This window comes from Aegilops tauschii, chromosome 1 (genome assembly GCF_002575655.3).
Source record: "Aegilops tauschii subsp. strangulata cultivar AL8/78 chromosome 1, Aet v6.0, whole genome shotgun sequence".
Classification (NCBI taxonomy): domain Eukaryota; kingdom Viridiplantae; phylum Streptophyta; class Magnoliopsida; order Poales; family Poaceae; genus Aegilops; species Aegilops tauschii.
The window spans coordinates 37,768,045-37,786,741 of record NC_053035.3 but is presented as its reverse complement, the minus strand read 5'-3'; positions in this window follow the sequence as shown (position 1 = coordinate 37,786,741).

The window sequence follows — 18,697 nt, the reverse complement described above, 5'->3', positions numbered from 1 at the left end:
AAGGTAAACCTAACCATAGCATGAAACATATGGATCCAAATCAGCCCCTTACGAAGCAACGCATAAACTAGGGTTTAAGCTTCTGTCACTCTAGCAACCCATCATCTACTTATTACTTCTCAATGCCTTCCCCTAGGCCCAAAATAATGGTGAAGTGTCATGTAGTCGATCTTGACATAACACCACTAGAGGAAAGACAACATACATCTCATCAAAATATCGAACGAATACCAAATTTACATGATTAATTATAACAAGACTTCTCCCATCACTACTGCAGGATGCTACTAACGCGACACTACGATCAGAGACCCTTTGACGAAACTGTGTGCGATGCATTAATCGCAAACGGTGATGTAAAAAACCCGTCAAAAAGGGTGCAAAACGTTTGCGATGGATGATACACCAAACATAGTTCAGATTTTAGTTGCGTGTGCGATGAGGCGCATACGGTTGATCTGTACGAATAGTTTGCGATGAGGCAGTACAACAGAAACAGGCAGCCAGATCAAGGTGTGTGCGATATACGGCATACAGTTCACTCTGATGAATAGTTTGCGATGATTGAGGTGAACACAAACTATTCGGCGTAACAATATGTGTGTGATACCCGGCAAACAGGTCGGTAATCAGAATTGTGTGCGATCATTATAGACAGCCCATACGGTCTTTTTTGTGAATTGTGTGCTCGTTAGGGCACACAGTTCAACAAACCAACCTGTGGGCGATAATGTAGAAGATCTCTGTCGAATACATATTACTAACCGTCTGCGATGAGATTGACAGGATAAACAGAGATATATATAGTCTGCTTAATTTAGTCCTTCTTCTTGTTGTTGTTGTTGTTGGATGGCCCCGCGACATCGTCTTGGCGAGGACGCTTCTTGCCGCTGACCGTTGGCTTTTCATCGCTGTCGCCGTCGTCATCGTCGTTGCTGTCTTCGTCGTCCTCCTCCTTGTTCGACCATTCCTCCTCATCATCATTGTCGTCCTCTTCTTCGTCCTCCGACGGCTCCTCGTCCATCTGTTTGTCGTCTGACGACTCCGGAGGCGGCGTCCCTTCCATGAACCGGATATAATCAAGGTCTGGGCTCGACGCCGGACTCATGGAAGACGAGTGGAAGGATTCCGATGTTGACCTATCATCGGGTGCCAGACTGCTGGCCGAACTGTCGTCCTCGCTGTCGCTCGACATGGCTGCAGAGTGTGTGCCAGTGTGTCGCGTGGCCTGCCAGGGACGATGAAGATGGTGGACACTTAAGCGGGGTATGCAGAGAAGAGGAACTGCCAATTGAAGCGCGGGTTGACGTATTATCTAACCGGTAATATAATCAACCGCAATTATTTGTACCCAGTCGCTCCAAATTCCCGGGGTTGCGTAAGAGTCCTATTGGCTATTTGGCTAGTTTCCTTTTTTAGGACAAAAACAAGGAACGAGTTTTGGGATTATGCACCAGTACCAGTACGAACGGAGTAGGACAGTTGGCAAGCAATACATTGAGCTCTTCTTATTGATAAAGCCAGTAATAATCAAACTATAAAGGAAAAGAAAAAAGACAAAGAAAAATATCTGCACGAATCTTCGCGTAACATCAATGGCATAGGACCTAGATGTGCATTACTTAGAGCACATCTAGATGTGCTTTAGCAATACTGTCAAACAAAACCCCTAATCATCATTGCAAACAGCGCATAGAACATGGCTAATGCGACAACCACAACTACACATGCTAGTTCCTTCTTGTCTCTTTCTTTCATCTGTTGCCTGTGATTGATTCTTTCTTGCTTCATCGTACTGATTGTACATTCCAGATCAGCCAGTTTCTTCTTCAGCTTTACGCTATCTTCTGCGAGCTTGGTGATAACACTCCGAGCCCTGCCATGCCATTCTTCATCTAGCCAGTTAACAAAGGCCCAAGCCTCGTATCCCTGCCAATGTTAAATAGTATTCTAGATGGCGGTGGCCTTAACTGAACTGAAATGAAGAACTTAATTAGCACTAACCTCTAAGGGGCAACTGAAGAAACTGCCTGCCAATGTCAAATCCCTCCGTGCATACACGTCGAGCTGGAGTGTGCCCGTGCACACAACTTAGCTTTTGGTACTTCTCGGTGGCGCAAAACTCGGAGTCAAACTCGTGTTGCGGGAGTCTGGAGTCATGCTCCGGATCCGGCGGCAGATCACTTTCCTGGGGGGGTCATTCAGGATGGATTCAGCAAGGAGCTATACTTTGGACATGCTAAAATAGATCAGGATAGATTGGAACCTGACAGGACGATTCGGATCTGTAGTACACCTGCCTTCTGATGACCTTAGGCAAGTGCTCGGTGGCGACCGCCGTCGTGGCGGCGATACGAGCAGGAGCAGCCGCACCGAAACCATCAGCACCACTCATCCGCATTCCCCCAATGTCAGCGCCACGCGAGGGAATTTGGAGGCTATGTAGGGATTTGGGGGAAATGGGGAAAGTGTGGAGATAAGCTAACGGTCGGGAACTACTTATGGCACTATATGTTGTATACGGCACACTGTTTATACATGTCGTTTGTGTGTTAGGTACTACAACGTCACACACGATTTCTGCACCAACCGTGTGAGAAGACAACGTAGGTTAGACACGGTTGTCGTTACATAACCGTATGCGATGTACTACCCTGTCCATATAATTGAGTTATAGTGAGATACCGTGTAAACAGCTGCTCTACGTATAGAGATGGCGGCGGCGGCCTAGGCAGCGGCTACCAGAGAAGAGGTCAATCCTCGGTCGGTGGCGGCGTCATAGGAGGTCAATCCTCGGTCTACGGCGGGAGATAGGAGGAGCTCAACCATCGAGGTCGGCGGCGGCGTGATTCGAGCACATCCATCACGGTCGATGGCGGGATAGTGGAGGTCGAACTTCAGGCGGCTGCCACACTAAGCTTTGCTCCTCGACCCTGCTGTCTCGGCGTGCCGCCGCATCGCGCTTGTCTGTCTACTGGGTGGAGGTCGCCGCGCGGCTAATTAATTAAGGTATTCTTTTCGTGAGTGGCTTAATTAAGGTATTCAATTCCTATGGGTAGTGTTGTACTAGTACTCTGCGTGTAAATTGACTGGTCATTAATTTTTGTCATTGCACGTCTGGATAACAACATGGAGCGCCCTCAGTAATTATTAAAATAAAACCTTGTGATTTATGCATGCATCTTTGGGCAGCAGTTAATCCGTGTATTAATGTTGTTGTTTTGTTTTTAATTACCACTCGTGTGCTGCAGATGGGACGATCTCGATGGATGAAGAATTGGAAAACCGCAGATTTTATCAGTGGCGTGATAGAGTTCATGAATTTGGCTGAAAGTACAAAGAGGAGAATTGGTGATGCGGATTACATCCTGTATCCATGTACTGATTGTGCCAATACAGAGTCACATGAAGTTGTAGATGTCCAGATGCACTTAGTCTCTAGGGGATTCATTGATGGATATACACGTTGGACCAGACACGGTGAAGAGGAGGTCATGGATGAAGATAACAAGGGCAGCGAGATGCCAAACCCCCATCAGTGTCACATGGATGTTGAATCTAACATCAGGGCAGAGGTGTTAAGCTACCAATGGAACACCGGAAAGCCGAAATGCCCACTAGAAAGCCAAGACGTCGACGCAGATGACGACGATCTTGATATGCTAGATTTTGCTACTTTGATTGCAGATTTTGAGGGCCCAGATAAGGATATTATTGGGTACAAGGATCTGCCAACCATTGATGCGGCTCCAAGAAAGAATTGTATCCAGGTTGCAAAAAGAAATATTCCAGGTTGAGTGCCACCCTGGCGCTTCTCAGATTTAAAGCAGCAAACGGTCTATCAAACAAGGGCTTCACAGAGATGTTAGGTATTTTCAAAGAAATTCTTCGAGAAGATAATGTGCTCCCTAGAAGCACGAATGAAGCGAAGAAAATTGTTTGCCCATTTGAACTTGAAGTACAGAAGATACACGCTTGTGTGAATGATTGTATATTGTACCGTGGTGAGCACAAATATTTGCGTGCATGTCCCACATGCAAGCATGCACGATACAAGTGCATGAGAGCAAAGGACAAGTACAAATTGGACGACGAGATCAAGACAGGAATCCCATTCAAGGTTGTTTGGTACTTTCCTTTAATTCCAAGGTTGAGGCGTTTGTTTGCAAACCCTAGAGAGGCAAAGAGGTTGCGGTGGCATCATGATGAGGGAATTGCGGATAGGTTTATGAGGCACCCGAAAGATGGGGCTTAGTGGGAATTAATAGACAACAAGTTTGAAAAATTTGCCAAGGAACCTAGAAGTATAAGGCTCGGGGAGTGTACTGACGGGATGAATCCTTTTGGCGATATGAGCACCAATCACAGCACATGCCGGTGCTTCTGTGCATATATAACCTAGCTCCTTGGTTGTGTATGAAGAAAAAATACATTATGATGTCAATGATTACCCAAGGCCCGAAGCAACTTGGAAATGACATCGACATTTACTTTCAGCTACTGTTGAAGAACTGCTGACAGTGTAAATAGATGCGCCTGCTGTAAAATGTTATGATGCTTACAGAAAGGAGATTTTCGATCTACATGCGATGCTGGTGCACACCATTCAAGATATGCCGGCATTAGGCAACACATCGGGGTAGAAAACAAAGGGATATGTAGGGTGTGTCACATGCATGGATAAGACAGCTAGCAGAAGACTTCCCATCTCGTGCAAAACAGTGTATTTGCGTCATCGTAGGTTCTTGCGGATGAATCACCCATATCAAAAGATGAAAGCTGAATTTGATGGTACGGCAGAGGCAGGTGCAGCCCCAAGACCCTAGGACGGGAAGGTGGTCCACAACATGGCTAAAAAAATTAATGTTGTACTTGGCAAGAACCACCCTTTCATGTTGAAACTAACACCCAAGGGTCAAGTGTTTAAGAAGAAATCGGTGTTCTGGAAATTACCTTACTGGGAGATTCTACGTGTATGTCACTGCATCGATGTCATGCATGCAGAGAAGAACGTATGTGAAAGCATCCTTGGTACTCTGCTCAAGATTAAAGGTAAAAGAAAGGATGGTGACGGTTCACGGCTCGATATGCTTGCTGATCAATCAAAACGCAAGCAGAAGATGATGGAAAATTCATCAAAGCTCGCCAGATTTACAATTTCAGTACAAAAGAAGCAACACAGTTCTTCACCTATTTGTTGTCAATTAAGACCCCTCTTCCTACTGCATAAACATCAGAAGTCTCGTGGATGTGAGCTCAGGTAAAATGAAGTTGGGACACATGAAGTCACATGATTGCCACATAATGTTGACACAAATCCTCCCGGTGGCCATCAGGAATCTGATGGACAAAGATATAAGAAACACACTCATTGACCTCTGTGATTTCTTCAACCAACTATGGCAGAAAGTTGTAGATCCTCAAGAGTTGGATCATATGCAAGATGATATTGCAAGAATATTGTCCAACCTAGAGATGTTTTTCCCACCATCATTATTTGATGTCATGGTCCATCTCACTCTGCACCTTGTCGACGACATAAAGTATTGTGGTCCTGTGTTTCTTCGCAACATGTATCCCTTCGAGCGGTTCATGGGAATACTGAAGCGCTTTTGTCAGAACCGAAACCATCCAGAGGCAAGCATCCTACAAGGTTATACCATGGAGGAGGTGGTTGAGTTTTGCACCGAATACATGAAACAAAAACCTATAGGTTTGCCCCTCTCTCGCCACGAGGGAAGGCTGAAAGGTAAGCCGGCCCTTGCTGGCACGCAAATGGCTACACCCGGAGAATTGGCAAAGAAAGCCCATTTGACGGTACTGCTTAACAGCCCAGTTCTCATCGCTTATGCCAAAGAACACTTGGCGGAGATACGCCAAAGCTTCTTACCAATGGTGCATTCACCAGATGTGGAGATGAAGGAGCACACTAAGAACTATGCCGAATGGTTGAAGAATCGTTTGGCACAAGGATCCATCGATGACATTGCTATGTGGTTGGCACAAAAGGCATCACCTATGGTGTTGACGTACCAAGCATATGACATAAATGGATACATGTTCTACACCGAGGAACGTGATCAGAAGACCTCGTATCAGAACAGCTCTGTTCGAATAGAATGCATGACTGTAAATGAAGCTGATAAAAGGGTATACTATGGAACCATCCAAGAGATTTGGGAGCTTGACTTTGTGAAAGTTAAGGTGGCATTATTCAGGTGCACATGGATACCTCTTGGTCAGGTAAGGATTGATGAGTACAGGAAGACCTGTGTTAACAGGACAACAATGGCATATCACGCGGACCCATTCATTCTTGCCAGCGATGCTACCCAGATTTCTTTGTGGAAGACCCCTTGCATAAGAACGGCCATTTACCGATGCATGGGAAGAGAAGGGTACTGGGTGTCAACGATGTTGCCGATGAGGACGAGTATGATGAATTTGATGAGTTGCGAGCCAAGGGATCACGCACCCGTGTAACAGAGCAGCGTAAAATCATCAAAAAACCCAAGTTCATTCGGGTTCAACTTAATGATCCCAGTTCCCCCATGTACATAGGAATTAATCCGTAAGACTAGTCTTTATGCCTACCCTGTAACTTAATTCGTTCAATTTAGAACTGTCACGTGTACTGAATTTGTGAGTTATGCCCGGTTTTCTGTTGATGTAAGAACTGTTAATATGTTGACCTTGATATGCTGTCAGCTCACGCAATGAATATGAACTGTTTTTTGTTATTATTATTATTATTATTATTATTATTATTATATCATAGAGGTAGCACACTCAATTGATCTCACTACAGTATGTGTGAATAAAAATATGCAATCTGGTTTGCGAATAGCACACGGTTCGTTGATGAAAGCCGTGTGTCGACCAAACCCCGCCCACGATCTGAGTCGTGCTTTTTGATTGGCCAGAACCCAAACCCCACGGATCGTACGTATGCACCATTGGATGCTCCCAGATCAAACGACGATCCTCATCCCTTTCGATAGCACATGCAGTTCCGGTTGTAATTTTATTTTTATGCACAAAATGCATGTTAATCTCAAAAAATGTCTTAAATATAGCTAATGATACCTGAAATGCGCCAGAAAATCAAACTCGTGGTATAATGGTGATTGCGTGCCGTGGAAATTTTTATGAGGCCAAACGATGAAGTCACCGGCCATAGGAGTTTGAATTGACACGTCTCCTTTTGGAAAACCATGATCCTTCATGTGAGATGCTCCGGTTTGGAAGGAGCGGTCATCAAAACTTGTGCCAAACTTTACCAATTTTTTCCACGGGGTCGTGAGAGCACGCCACAGGCACACATCGATTTTGATGATGTCCGAAACATCTGAATTTCCTGTAATTAAAATACCAACTAGGCCTATCCCAGTGGCCTCACCTCGCGGCCGAAATGTTTGAAACTTCTCCCCGCTTCTCAAACGAACGGATGAAAACTCACAAAGCGACGCACAAATGATCTGTACACCTTTGCTAGGCTGATAGTAAGGGGGTATCATAGCTAGTATCATGCATGCCAACTAGGCAATTTTGATGAGCTGTCATAGAATTAATTAAATGAAGAAAGAGAGGGTTAAGTATCATATCATGAAACCGTATCATAATAAATGCTATGCTACTATGTGTCATGCATGACAATATAAATAAAGTACTACATATGATACTAGCTACTCTATGATACTATGCATTAGAGCAAGTACACAATAGAGTGACATAAGACTAGCCACAATGGGTAGTAACATAGAATGTTACTAGTCTATGTTACTACCTCTATAGTGGGGAGTAACATATGTGTAGTAACATGCAACACTTCATTTATTAGGCTATAGACTCATCTTGCCTTGAGATGTGTGATGTTACTCATACTACTAGTAAGACTACCCACAGTGGGAGTAACATAGGTAGTAACATCACACATATCTAGATAAAATAGATGATGTGGCAAGCAATAAATGAAGAAATGGAGGAAAGTGGTAACATAGCTAGTTACTAGTAGTATGAGTAACATCACACATATCAAGGCAAATGAGTCTATAGCCTAATAAATGAAGCGTTGCATGTTACCACACATATGTTACTCCCCACTATAGAGGTAGTAACATAGACTAGTAACATGTGTATGTTACTAGTCTATGTTACTACCCATTGTGGGTAGTCTAACTAGCTATGTTACCACTTTCCTCTCTTTCTTCATTTATTGCTTGCCACATCATCTATTTTATCTAGATACGTGTGATGTTACTACCTATGTTACTCCCACTGTGGGTAGTCTAAGCAGGCTATAAGGAATGGAATAATATATATGTGCTTATTAGTTGGAGGAAAGAGAAGAGAAGCGGGCTCTTGGTTAGTAGAGCCAGCTCCAACACGAGACCCAAGACACTTTGTGAAGATGTAAGGTGGGCCAACTATTGAAAACTAGTACGTATATAAAACTTATTATTGTACATGCCCGCTAAGAGGTTGGCTGTATATGACATGGCAACTTCTTATAGCCGACCCTTGGCTGTATTATTAACCGTGCTCTTAGTGAGGTAGCTAGTATATCATAGACGACTAGCTAGTATCAGACTAGCCACAGTGGGAGTAACTTCAGCAGTAACATCGTCTCCAACTCAGCAAACTTGCTTATGTGGTAATAATTTAATGAGGAGAGAGATAGTTTCAGTAACTTAGCTAGTTACGGTAACATCACATGTCCCAATGCAATATGAGTCTATAACCTAATAAATGAAGCTTTGCATGACACTACACTTAAGTTACTACCCACTATGAAGGTAGTAACATAGTCTAGGGATATGTGTATGTTACTAGCTAGTGTATGTTACTCTCCATTGTGGCTAGTCTCATACTCCCTCCTTTCCGGTTTAGGCTGGTTGTAATGGTACGTAGTATCATAAGCGGTATCATGCATGCCAACTAGACTTTCTAAATGATGTGGCACACAATTAAATGAGGAAAGAGAGGATGTCGTATCATATCATAATACCGTGTCATATTAAATGTTGTACTACTACTTTGTGTGATGCATGACAATTAATAAGGCAACCTAAGATACTAACTTATGATACTATGCATTACAGAAGTAGTATCATACACTATCATATGCATGATACTAGCTAGTATATGATACTCCCCATTACAACCAGCCTTATAGGGCTCAATTCAAAAATCTCACCAACCAAGGTAGATGGTGAGTGGTGGAATACTTTTTGTAGTTTGCAAAAACACCCAATTAATGCTTTTGTTTTCCTTAAAAAATTATGTTTTCCAATGTATTAATTGCAATGCATGCATGCATATATAAAGTACATGCATTGGTTAACTTTCTCTTAATACTTGCATGCAATTATTTAATGCACCTTGGAATCTGGACATGTGATGGGGAACAACCAAATTGAGCCTTATAAAATGGAAAAACTAAATTTTTGAGATAAGCCTATAAACCGGAAAGGAGGGAGTATATATGCATGATACTAGTATATGATCGGCAATTGCCATGCATGACACAAAGTTAGTATCTTAGGTTCCTTATTAATTGCCATGCATCATAAGTTAGTATGCATGATACTAGTATATATGCGTGTGCATAGTATCATAAGTTAGTATCTTAGGTTCCTTATTAATTGCCATGCATGACACAAAGTAGTATAATATTTAATATGATACGGTATCATGATATGATACGGTATCATGATATGATACCGCACCCTCTCTTTCCTCATTTAACTGTGTGCCACATCATCCAAAAAGTCTATTTGGCATGCATCATACCGCTTGATACTCCCATAATACGACCAGCCTTATTAGGGTGGCCATAGTGGGGGTATCATAGCCGGTATCATGCACTCGGGAATAGAAAATATGATGATGTGGCAAAGAAGCAGTAACATAGGTAGATACCGTAACATATATATATATATAATAAATGTTATACTACTTTGTGTCATGCATGGCCATAAATACCACTCTATGATACTATTTATGCACTATGAAGGTACATACGTAGTATCATACACTAGTATCATATGCATGATACTATATATATATATATAGTATATGATACTCCCCACTATATAAGGCTGGCCATAGTGGTGGTATCATAGTCGATGATGTCATGCACTCGGAAATAGCAAGTATGCTGATGTGGCAAAGAATTAAATATATATAAAGAGGGTTAGAGTAACATATAGGTAGATACCGTATCATGTTAAATGCGATGCTAATTTGTGTCATGCATGGCAATAAATATGATATATATATATATATGATACTATACTCTATGTATTATACTATGCGCTATAATTAATTAAAGGTAGTATCATACACTAGTATCATATATACTGTATATTCATGATACTAGTATATGACACTCTCCACTATACTCGTGATTTCTTACCGTGGAAAAAAAATTGGAGACGAAACGATGAACTCATGTTTTCATTTGAAAAAAAATATGATGTTAGGTAATGTAAATGTTTTCAAAGAGCACACTGTTCACTCACGAAAGCCGTGTGTCCACTAAACCGTGGTCGATGCACCCCCCCCCCCTCTGCCACGCGCGATCTGAGTCGTGCATTCCGATTGGCCAAAACCCAAGCCCCACGGATCGTACGTCTGCACCGTTGAATTCTCCTTGATAGAACGGCGATCCTCATCCCTTTCGACAACACATGTACATGTTTTCAAATAGCCCCTCCCAAAAAAATGTTTTCAAATAGCACACGGTTCACACACGAAAGCTGTGTGCCTACCAAACCGTGGCCGATGCCCCCCCTGCTGCGCGCGCGATGAGTCATGCATTCTGATTGGCCAGAACCCAAACCCCACGGATCGTATGTCTGCACCGTTGGATACTCACAGATCGAACGGCAATCCTCATCCCTTTCAACAGGAAATGCAGTCCGGCTAGGAATTGATTTATATACCAACATGCACGATAAATGCCAAAAAATGTCTTACATATAGCACACGAGACCTGAAATGCGCCAGCAAATCAAACCCGTCGTAAAATTGTGATTGGTTTACGTGGGAAAAATTTAGAGGCGAAATGATGAACTCACGTCTTCATTTCAAAATTAGTACGTCTTCATTTCAAACGAAATTATTCTGTTTGTGCACACGAGCGCTTAGAGGCAACCATTTGCATAGGCCTTTCTGCGCGGGCGGCGACCGGGGATATTTTTCACCCTTTTCACCTAGGCCGCCAACACCCGGAGTCCCCAACACCCCCCCACCGTCCACCCGCGTTTCACTCAACTAGTCCACCCAATCTCCTTCACCAGCTCCCCCTCCCCCAGATCCACAGCAGAACCCTCTCCGGCATCGCCGTGCTCACCCCGGCTGTGTGCCCGCTCTTTGGCGTCAAGCCTACCTCCACTGCCGTTCCCAACACGCGGCGGCCCGCGCCTCGCCGTCTTTGTTTGCTCGCCAGCCACCCTCGAGCATATCGATGCAGTAACCCTCGCCTCTCCTGTGGTCCAGCTGGGTTTGCATTAAGAAGGCTGTTAGTTACTGCTCTCCATCGCGGTGAGGCATATTTCCTTGCAATCCCTCTTCCAATTTCGTTCCGTATGTTCCCAAATTGGCTATGAAATAACGAAGAGCGTATATATGTTCATTATCTACCTTCCTTACTACATATAAGTTGTATTTGTTCCAATAAGTTACTGCCTATTTACAGATCGCGGGCGCTCGAGTCACACAAACTTAACAAATTACCCGTACATTTTCTAAATTATTGCATGGCATGCTTAGAAAGCTTATCCTCCTTTCCCGAGCTTCACATGTGTTCTCTGTAGATGCTGAGTAGCGGCGACAGCACTCATTCAGGCCATGTATCTTCATCTGATTCGGACAACCCTAGGTCTTTAGCAGATTGTGAGGGATCAAGTAGTCTTGAACGGGATAGAGCTGCACCAATTACCCTTCCGGTCAGGACATGGAGGAACGCTCCAAGGAAGCCCACACACCAGCCTAAAGGTGTATATGAAGTAACCGAGATTGATTTAAAGTCCTGGGCTCCAACTAAACCAGATAAAGCACGCATGAGGTTCAGGAGTGTGTGTGGATTTGTTGGCAGGGAAAGGCTCACCATTAATCTGCCGGGGTTTCGGAAGTCTGACACAGAAACACGGCGAAGGATAGTCCAGGAGATCATGGATCACTTCAACGTTCCAGAGCAGTGGAGAATGCAGGTGGAACACGCTGCACTGAAGAAGGCTAGGGATGCTTGGAGAAACTGGAAGCATGTGTTGTACAAGATGTACTTGAGTGAAGGCAAGGACCCAATCCCCGCATACCCCCAAATTACAAAGGCAGACTGGGCAGAATTCAAAAGGGTCAGGGCAACTAAAGAGTTTGCTGAGAAGAGTTTCAAGCAATCGGAACTTCAGAAGAAGAACATACACCCCCACCATATGGGTGTGGCAGGATACTATGGCATGAAACTGGTATGGGAACATGAGGACAAAGAAGCAGTAGCGGCGGGTGGGAATCCATCCTTTAGTGAAATCAGGCGCCAACGCGCCAGAGAATACTTGTGGGAACATGCAAAGAGGCGTGATGACGGAACTTATTACTTTGAAAATGCACGTGACGCCAAACTGTATGAAGTGATGTTAGAGGCTTCCAAGATCCCTGGAAGGTTCTACAGGAACTCAGGGCCATGTGACATTCTGTCCATTGCTTTGGACACAAAAGAGCCCCCTAGTCGTGCAAGGGGTATAGGTGTTAATGTCCCGCACAAGAGGGCTTTCACACTCAGCAAAGAAGAGAGGAACAGCATGAAAAAAGCAAGGAGTGAAATGAAGCAGAATGCATTGTATGAAAGGTTGAAGACGGAGATTTATCCGGCTGTTCAAAAGGATGTTGAGGAGTCAATGATGATGCAGAAGACTCTAACACTGACAGATAGCCAGCAGATGGGAGGGGAGGCAGGCATGGAGGATGCTGCTTATTGCGCGACAACACTGCACAAGAGTAGTTGTGCATCAGCTGACCCCAGCGACACTGAGACTGTAGCTACTCTTGATGATGCTATATCTGATCTATCTAGAATGAAAGACAGATTGAAGGGCGTGCTTACACATTATGAAGGTACATTAAAATGTGCAACAGCCTGGGTTTACCCACCCTTCTTGGGAGATGGCCTCTTCTTGGACAATGTGCCATTGAAGCCGGGCTGTGTGAAGTGCTACGTGACTGAAGTAAAGCTTGGATTCAATAAATTTGCCCTGAAGAATGTCCTAGGAGACTTCGATGAGCAAAGGACCTTGGGAGAAACACTGTTACATCACATCCAGTGGCCACGAAAGGAAATAGAGTTCATCGATGAGATTCCTGAAGCCCCGCCAAGAGCAACCACTGTCGCCCCTCAACCGGTGACGCTCTCCTTGCCACAGCAGCTCTCGCGGGCTGATGCATCAACCTGTGATCAGCCGGCCCGACGTTTTGGCGTACAGGCCATGTCATCCTCCACCCTAAAGCAGCCAGTGGCAAGGCCTACAACTGCTGATGACGCACCACCGGTTCAGATGCCGGCCGCTGAAGCAGCAGGGGGAGACCCAGCTGCGGCACATGCTCAGCAGACCAACCTGGTGGAACAGACTACTAAGCACTCTGATACTTCAGAACCACCTGCTAAGTAGTCTGTAGGTCCAGAACTGACTGCTCATCAGTCCGTAGGTCCGCAAGCGCGTGATTAGCATACCAATGCATCAGCACTTCCTGCTCAGCAAACCAACGCGTTGGCACGGCCTCCTCAGCACACCAACAAGTTGGCACCACCTGCGCAGAAACCCGGCATAGCTTCAACGCATGGTCAGCAGTCCGACGCCTCTGCTCCTACAGCCCAGCAGTCCGTCACAGCAGCACCGCCAGCTCAGCGGTCCGGCATAGATAAACCGTCTGCTAAGCAGTCCGTCCAAGCTTCACCATCTGCTCGGCAGTCTACCTTGCAGCAAACCACACGTTCTGCCAGAAATGCTTCAAGTACCAAGAAGGAAGTGGCCAAAAAGGCTACACCCACGACCATGAGGAGGCGCGGCGGGAGAGTGAAGAGGAAAGAGAATGATTGCCTCTTACTTAAAGCACTCATCGCCCAGAACCAAATTAACAGCAGCTTGTTCTAATCGGGGAGTAATATTATTTCTGACGCCATGGATGATGAAGAAGTAGAATTGTTGCTTGCTAAAAGTAAAGCAGACGTACTTCAAGCACGCTATTACGTCCATGGCCAGCCATTTCTTATTGGCGAATACATTGATGAGTGTAGCTCCAGTTGCCGCGAGTTACATGAATATTGCATGGACCAATTGTCAGCAGGTCATCATGCTTTGCTAGTCCACTACAATAGAGATCATTTCCAACACGATGCTGGTTCCATCAATGTGAGTTTCGAGGACTTACATCTCTTCTTCAACTTCAACGTGCTCGATGCCACTCTTGTTAGATGCCTGATTTTGTAAGTACTTAACAAACTCTGATCAACTTCTCCATACAAGGTTGTAAATGATAAACAGCTAACTGCATTTTATTCCTCTCAGGGGATTGAATGCGCAGAGAAGAAAAAGGGAGAGTGTGTATTTCATAGATCCTGCATTAGCAAATGGCACAACATTATATGGTAAGGACCGACGGGACTGGGCCGTTAACACGGTCGTCCGTATCTTCGAAAACACGTCCCATGCAGAATCATTTCTCTGGCCATATCATGAACGGTAAGTCAAGTAAACAACCAGGCATACACTGATTGTCTTTCAGATTTCGACATCATTCGTAAGGTCATGGCTTTCTTAATATGTAGCAATCACTGGATATTGGTATTCATTGTTCCAAACAAGAACACATTTTACTACATCGATTCTCTCAGAAAGTCAACAAACGCTCAGGATCTGACACATGTTCAGCAATTCTTGGATAGGTATTGAATTCTATGATGTTGAAATTAATTTGCATTCATATCTGGTTCAATAATTGATGTTGTCAAAATTCATCATCATTTGCAGTGTGCTCGCATTGTGGAAAACTAAACCAGGGAACCTGTTCAAGACGGAACAACCTCTGCAGCACGAGATCGTTTCTCCGATAACACACCGAAATCTGTTATTTTCGGAAAATTTATCCAACAGTCTGCAAATACCTTTCCTTACGCTAGTCAAATGTTCAAGCTTCTAAATAAACCTCTTTCTATTTTTGTCCAAAGAAAAAATAATACATCTAACACCGGTTAGGTTGTTCCTAACAGGACAAATACATGACTAATTTTGTACAAAAAAATTCAGTGTCCTCAGCAAGAAGCATGGACCAACCTTTGTGGATACTATGTTTGCAGACACATGATCTCCATCTGCAAATCTGCTGATAGTTGTGACGATCATCGCGAATTAGTACCAGTAAGTCTATCTTAATTAATATCTTCTACTCCACTCATATGGCACATTCTAATCTTAAAAATACTGCAGCTCATCTTAAAACCGAGGACCCCTGAACCGCTCCCGGCTGGTGAATTGCTGATGGTTCGGAGATTTATCAGCGACTTCTTCCTGGATCACTACATCAATCCCACTGGTGATAATGAAGATTTCAGCATGCGTTCTCCTGAAACATTGAGTAAGAGTTAGCCGCTAAACATATAACGCATGGATCCATTGTTTTCCATCTGATGAGGTCTTCGTATTTCGTACACTATGATTAATTATGTAATGCATATATGTGTGGACAAATCATTGGAATTTAGCTACCATATGTTCAATTGCAATTGTTGCGAAATCTGATGAATGTTTTTCCTGTGGACACTATTTGTTCAATTGAATATTATGGCGAATTTGCCTTTTGCGTGCCGATTCAAAATGGGATATTTTTGTTTATTTTTTCAATTGAATATTGTGGCGAATTTGCTTTTTGCGTGCCGATTCAAAATGGGATATTTTTGTTTTAACCTGGCAATTGCTCCGCACACGGTTCAACTAAATGAGTGTGTGCGATCCACATCGGAAAGCATACGTCAATCGTAGCGGAACCGTCTATGATACACAGCAGATCGCAAACGATTTGCAGCGCTACTACGTGTGCGTAGGGTCTCCGGAACCGTTTGTGATATCGCGTTATCGCACACGAGAACTGGGACTAAACTGTGCCCAATGCAAAATACAATCCCAGTCGTAATTTTTTCAGGAAACGTGTGGGATCCCGAACAAAAAGCATACGTCACTCTTGCAGCAACCGTGGATGATACCCAACAAATCACAAACGGTCTGCAACACTTGTATGTGTGCGAAGGTGCTCCTGAACCGTTTGTGATAGAACATTATTGCAAACGGTAATTGTTGGCAAACGTGTGCGATGGAGTCTAGCATGGCAGACGGGTTATGCAGAAAACTCATGTGCGATGGGGCACAAATCGCACACAGTTCATATGTTGGCCCGTGTGCCTTACATACTGTTTTTCAAACGGTTCGTTACGACAGGCCGTATGGTTTCACTGCGTCATTAGAAACGCTTAATCACCGATACCACACGTGCGAAAGAATTTAGTGTGTGCTGCATCGCACACGATTACATTTTGGAAGGCCTCTGGATCACTGTTCCATATCCCCGATGGTTTCTGGGTCGTGTGGGAAGGACACCCTATCACACACACTCACTTGGCGACGGTCCCAAATGCCATCGCGGAAAGGGGTTAAAAACCGTTTGTATAACACCGACACGCACCAGTGCATGTCCTCAGGAACAAACGTAACTACTCACAAAGCATATTCATAATCATAATAAGAGGAGTATTCATTATCATTAAGGATCTGAAAATATAATCTTCCACCGGATAAACCAACTAGCATCAACTACAAGGAGTAATCAACGCTACTAGCAACCCACAGGTACCAATCTGAGGTTTTGGGACCAAGATCGAATACAAGAGATGAACTAAGGTTTGAGAGGAGATGGTGCTGGTGAAGATTTTGATGGAGATTGACCCCCTCTCGATGAGAGGATCGATGGTGATGACGATGGGGATGATTTCCCCCTCCCGGAGGCATGTTTCCCCGGCAGAATAGCTCCGCCGGAGCCCTAGATTGGTTCCGCCCAGGTTCCGCCTCGAGACGGCGGTGCTTCATCCCGAAAGCTTCCTTCTGATTTTTTTCTAGGTCAAAACATACCAGATAGCCAAAGATGGGCACCGGAGGCCCGCCAGGGGGCCCACAAGGTCGGGGGCATGCCCAGGGGGGTAGGGCGCGCCCTCCACCCTTGTGGCTGGCTGGTGGCCCCCCTCTGGTACTTTCTTCGCCCAATATTTTTTATATATTCCAAAAACATGCTTTGTGATGTTTCAGGACTTTTGGAGTTGCGTAGAATAGGTCTCTAATATTTGCTCCTTTTCCAGTCCAGAATTCCAGCTGCAGTCATTCTCCCTCTTCATGTAAACCTTATAAAATAAGAGAGAAAAGGCATAAGTATTGTGATATAATGTGTAATAACAGCCCATAATGCAATAAATATCAACATAAAAGCATGATGCAAAATGGACGTATCAGCCATCCACTATTAGGTTTAAGACCAAGGCGGCTGGTGATCGGACTGGTCGGGCCCTTGGTTTGTCGTCTGCGGTGAAATTTATTGCTGCTTCGTTCCAAGGGCTCATTGCGATTACTTGGTTGATTTCGGCGAGGTCGCGGAGCGCCCTTTTGCGCCGATTATTTGAAGAGAAGGTCTCGAAGACCATCCAGACATTAAGGTAGTCATCCTTCGAAGAATGCTTCTCTGGAGTAGTGCTGGTGAGGATAACCTTGCCGCTTTTAGCCACTTGCCAGAGTACCCAACATGCCCGAAGGCTGTGAGTTGGTTCGGTGCTCGGCGTCGCATGTATCTGACAGGGCTTGTCAAGTGTGACGCCCTCGATTCAATCGTACACTAATCATACACGCAAATGTGTACGATCAAGATCAAGGACTCACGGGAAGATATCACAACACAACTCTAGACACAAATTAAAATAATACAAGCTTTATATTACAAGCCAGGGGCCTCGAGGGCTCGAATACATAAGCTCGAATACACAAGAGTCAGCGGAAGCAACAATATCTGAGTGCAGACATAAGTTAGACAAGTCTGCCTTATGAAGGCTAGCACAAAAGTAGCAACGATTGAAGAGGCAAGGCCTCCTGCCTGGGAGCCTCCTAACTACTCCTGGTCGTCGGCGGTCGTCATGTAGTAGTAGGCACCTTCGGGGTAGTAGCAGTCGTCAAAGATGGCATCTGGCTCCTAGACTCCACCATCTGGTTGCATCAACCGGAAAGAAGAAGAAAGGGGGAAAAGGGGGAGCAAGGCAACCGTGAGTACTCATCCAAAGTACTCGCAAGCAAGGATCTACACTACATATGCAACATTATCAAAGGAAGGCTGTATATGTGGACTGGGCTGCAGAAATGCCATAATAAGAGGGGGAGAAGCTAGTCCTATCAAAGACTAGCATCTTCTGGAAACCACCATCTTGCAGCAACAGGAGGAAGTAGAGTAGCATAAAGTAAAGTAGTAGAAGTGTTATCAACCTCGGCCAGAGATCCTTTCTCGACTCCCTGCGAGAAAGCAATCCCAGAGCCATACTATCCAGTTCTCATCACAACCCAATTCTCATCACAAGTATCCAGTTCTAGTTGTATCGATCGGGATACAACTCCAAGTG